The sequence below is a fragment of the Pinus tabuliformis genome, chromosome 4_1, assembly GCF_031772625.1.
Source record: "Pinus tabuliformis cultivar Carrire ecotype Pingquan chromosome 4_1, CPIR1, whole genome shotgun sequence".
In the NCBI taxonomy this organism is placed as follows: domain Eukaryota; kingdom Viridiplantae; phylum Streptophyta; class Pinopsida; order Pinales; family Pinaceae; genus Pinus; species Pinus tabuliformis.
The window spans coordinates 199,531,998-199,537,300 of NC_142303.1; positions in this window are offsets into that span (position 1 = coordinate 199,531,998).

The window sequence follows — 5,303 nt, forward strand, 5'->3', positions numbered from 1 at the left end:
TGCAGTGTCAATTTGTTAAAATTTCATTACCATCTCCTTTTTCTTATGATTGTCATTCATGACAATTTCTTTGTCTTTTTCCAGCAATCTATCCTGAGTATATATCCTCTGCTTTTCCAACTCCCTTCTTTGAAAGTCTAGTTTTCCATATAACTGAATAATTCCAATTGGAGTAGAATTTGGAAATTTCACACAATTTTCTATACCTTCCTTTGTTATTGATAAATCTTCAGAGGTCCTTTTTCCCTTTGCTAATTCTTTTACATAGACTTCTTCTTCCTTAACATCTTTCAGTAGATGTCCTTCTTCCTTAGTACATGTTGCCTTGCTGTCCCTCTCTAACTCTTCTCCGAGAGTTATCCTTGTCTCATCATCTTCATTAATATTCTCATGCATTTCTTTTCCATCAATAACATTAATCAAACTCATTTGATTACCTTTCTGAGAAAATATTCCTTCATTCTTCATCAGAATACGATCCTAATTCCTCATCTCTATGGCAACTTCTGTAGACTCATCCATAGACTCTTTCTTCTGTATGCAGTCAAATTCTACTTCTTTTGAGAAGTTTTCTTTGTCACCTTTTACTTATAGATCTTTATCTACTCTGAATACATCTTCAAAAGGTCGCTTTCCTCCTGCAATACCCCCCATCACACACAAACTATCAGTTTTAAAAATATAAGACCTTGTGGTCCCACTTGATGCTTTAGTCATCATGTCTCCTTGTTGTTTTGAATCTTCTATGTGATTCAGCTCCTCAGTCTCAACTTCGTCTCCTTCCTTCACAAGGAATGGTTCTTGTCTTATAAAAGCTCCAATTATTAATTTGTCAATGAGTTCTTTCTCCTGTAACAACTCAATACTTTCCTCATTTGAGAGGCCTTGTTCATCATACTCTACTACTCTAGAGTACCTTTTATCCCCTAAAATACATTACTTCTCATACTTCAGTTCAAGAGCTCTATTTAGCTTCACTTCAGAGTATTCATCTTCTGTAAGATACTCCTTCATGCTTTCGACATCTTCGCAAGACTGTCTATCTTCTCCTATGCATCCTGCAAGCACACCAAAACTATTAGGTTCAACAACACAAGGCTTGATGGCCTTATACATCAGCTCTTCATCTTCAGTCAGCATCTCCTCATTCTGTATTGAACTATCCCAATAGTCCATGAGATCTTCACTTGATCTCCGTTCTTCAACTTCAGTGTAGTCTTTACTTTCTCCCAGAATTTCTCCTTGTTCTCATTCACAAATGGATTCTTCCATTTCCAACTCAACTTCATTGAGTTTTCCCCTCATCCACTTTACTTTCTTTTGTTGTAAGCTTCTCTGCATATCATGCCACTCCAATGGATTCTTCCTTAATACCCAACCTCGTCTCTGGTTTTCTTCTAGTCACATTGTTAACACATCAAGTTATTTTATTATCTTAGCCAACTCCTTGTCAATCTCGTCTTGACTCATTCTCTTGCCATTTGCCTTGGCATTCTCTTTCTCATATCTTCTGTTGTGGGTTCTCTCTGAACCTCTGCTATGACTATCAGTAGTCACCTTATTCTCTTATTTCTTCATGGGCTCCTCACTCATCTCGAACAAGCCTCTGCAACAACAAGCCTTCCCTGCTAAAATTTTACCTCACTAAGCTCTCCTCACTCAGTGTTTTGGTAAGCATGAGTCCTCTGTCTGGAACCTCCTCTTGAGCAACACCTTTGCTCCTTTTAGGCTTCTACAGTCTCTCACTCTCTCTTGAGAACACTTCAGCTATCCTCTCTATCCAATCTCTTGTTGAATTCTTCAGGTTCATTTCCACTTCTCCTTCAGAGTGTTTTCCTTACTCTACCTTCAAAAACACATATGGTCTCCTCTCACAGCTTCTCTTGATGTCCTCTGCTGAGATGCTTCATCTACAACTATAATCTTCAATTTCAATTTGAAACAAAACAACCTATCTTACCTACAAGATCTACTTATGATCTTGTTCTCCCATTCTTCTGCACCTTGAATGGATTGTCCTCTATCTGGTCTCGAAGTCCTCTTTCCTTCAGAACTTGTACTAAGCAATTTTTCTCTCACATGGCTTCCAGGAATCCTCTGTTCCTATCTACTCCAAGCCTCTGCTAGAACTTCTACAATATCCCAGGAACTTCAAAAGTTCCCCCTACAATCTTTTGTTGTAGTCTCTATCATTCATTTATTAACCTATGCACATTACCTTCTTTTGTGTGCAAACTCCTTTTCACAGGAATTCCTTCCTCGCTCTAATTGCAATTCTACTATGATACCACTAATGACGGAGGTTTACCCCCACTTACACCCATAATATGCATATACAGTGCATAAACACGTTAGTCCCGAGTATTTTAACTCACCATTGAGTCAAACCTCTCAACCATCAATGGTTAAGGCCCCCTTAATAACTCAACGAAATGATTTATAGACTAATAAAGTCTAACCCTTAACTAACCTTTTCCTTTATATCAGAACTCAATCTCCCCTTTATAAACTTTAGTTTAAGCCTTATCTGCTCTTTATGCCTTCATAGAATTGTTTCCACATATATATAACAAACCCCTCTTTAACCTTTGGTTAATGCAGACTTAACCACAAAACCCTCTATTAGTGCTTTACTTCTATTATAAATACAAATACACACAAACAACATAAACTTTGCCTTTTCCGGCTTGGTACGTCCTCTGAACATTTCACGAGGTTCCCCTTTATCACTGATTGCAATCGTGTATTGGCTCCTCAGCTGGTTTTCGTTAACACTGGCTCTATCACTTCCCATATGCGATAATGCAATACTAGATCTCAAATATTATTAAACAGAGTCTGAATACTTTATTAGGTCCGCGTTTTCCATATAGCTTATCGCATTTCCTCCAAACTCAGCATTACACAGGAAACACAGAGAATTTTGCTCCAAAGCTTAAGGCCATAACTCAAATGGAATTGAGTCCACCTCTATAAGCTTTTGGGTCCATGCTTGCCATCCATTTTATCCAATCTCTGCATTCTCTGATCAACTTGATCTCCACCATCCATTCCTTCCTCTGATTCGACGCCTATCAACACTTTGCTTAATCACATTCCATCGTGCTATCCACCAGTCCTTCACCTCTATGATTAAATCACGACCGTCGATCTAGTGATTGATCCGACGATTGTTGCTTAGCTTGATCAACCAACTTGTGTGTTAATCTTCCACCGTCGATCTTCTTCCATTAGATCCGACGGTTAACATTAGTTTCGTGTAGACAACAAGCACGCAGTTTAACCACCCGAAAAGTAGTTTTCTCCCTCTCCTCCACTGCTATATGTCACTCGGTTAGTGGAATCAGATGCTCACCCCTCAATACCACTTAGCACTCCCCACTCGCCCGAAATACCACTTGTGTGTAATAATATGCCTTTCTTTGTTAAAATTTGCCATTGCGATATTTCAACACTGCTCCACGTGACATGATCTGGACCATTGATCTATAAGATCCAACAATTACTGTGCATCACCTCTTCACTTCTCTTCTCTTCTCATTTTCTTGATTTCGCTATTTCTTCAATGGTTTCTTGTGGTTTTGGGTTTCTTCAAAAGGTTTTGATTCTTCTATTGTTTCGCTGCGCACTCTTCCTCTTGAGCTTAACTCCGCGATTCTCACACCGCTGCCTCTGTGGAGTGTTAATTTGATCCTTAAACTGGATTTGATGATCCATTATGATTCCTACGAATCATTCTTCTCCTTTGTGTAGTGCTTCAGAACTCTGCCTGCAACCTCTGTTACAGAACCTACAAATTCACACATAAATCACACTACATACTCAATTCACACACTTACACATTTCTGATTGAACCTCTGTAAATATAAATATGAACAACTGGTTACATGTTGAGACACTCTATCTCTCAGGCCTGATCTTTGATACCAGTGGTCTCCTTCCTTTTTACTCTACCCGTAGGCTTACATTTATACTAGAAAGGTTATGTTGAACTAATTCTAGTTCAAACCCTTAATCTACTAAACTAACTCCTAAATGTCCACTAAGTCCACTTCTAACTCTAATTAATCCCTAATAACACTCTCTAGTTCCTTGAATCGTGAACTTCCTTAAGAGTTATAATTGACTTCTAACTCTTTTGTCATTATTAATCACTCATGTTCTCCTTAATTCGAGAGCATTTACAACATCCTCACATTATCTAATTAATCCTTATCCTACTCACTCAAAATCCTAAATATTTAAATTATTCATCACTTAGGAATCCAACTTCCTTAAAATACATGACCCCCCTATGTCTACTAAAATACAATGATCTTCTCTTGGGTTGAATGCTCTTGCATCACTTCTACATTTTTGTGATTCATGTTGAATATAAAGTTGTTGTCAATGTGATTTATGGTTAATGTGATTTATATTGGGATACTAAATTGGAATTTGTCATTGGGATCCTAAATAACATTGAACTAATTGTGATCAGCATATAACATACCATTGTTAACAAAAATTAACAATAGTTTACATAATAAAGCCTTTTTTTCTAAGGTGTATTAATATATAGTCATTTCATATATGCAATTTATTTACCTACCAACTCATATGTGTGTGTGTGTGTGAGAGAGAGAGAGTTGGTATTTAAGTTGAAGGGACTGAGAATAGATATAGGACAACAATTTTTTATAAGATATGTTTGTTATAAGATATGTTATTTCCTTACATTAGCATTATATGCTCAACTCTATTTATTCAAGAAATTTTGATTCATGATATTATAGTTATTAAGTAGAATATAGAAAAATCTACCAATGTTTCCTTGTATTAGTTTATCATCCAAAAATCACTACAAAATACACAACTTAATAGAGTTACTATAGACTAGTGTTGAATAGACTACCATATTAAGGATGATATTTATTTTATATGCCAGAAGGTTTTTAACATATAAAACAGAACTTGAACTAATAATGGTTGATTTAAATAAACATTGAAGACAGAAAAAGTAATATAAAAAACTATCTGGATCACTTAAAACTAATTTCTAACTAGAACAACAATTTATAAAATTAATTTGCAAGAAAAAAAATTGCAAGAGAAAAAAAGATAGAAAAGGAATGAGAGGAAAAAAAATATACTAGAAACTAAGAAGTTTTGCTATCGAACCTAAAGGAAGATTATTTTAGAAATGAACATCAACTAAAACAAAACAAATCACTATGGGAAGAACGGATGAGCATTCAAGCTTACCAAATAGGGTTGGTAGGGGAGAACGGATGAGCATTCAAGCTCACCAAATAGGCAATGCC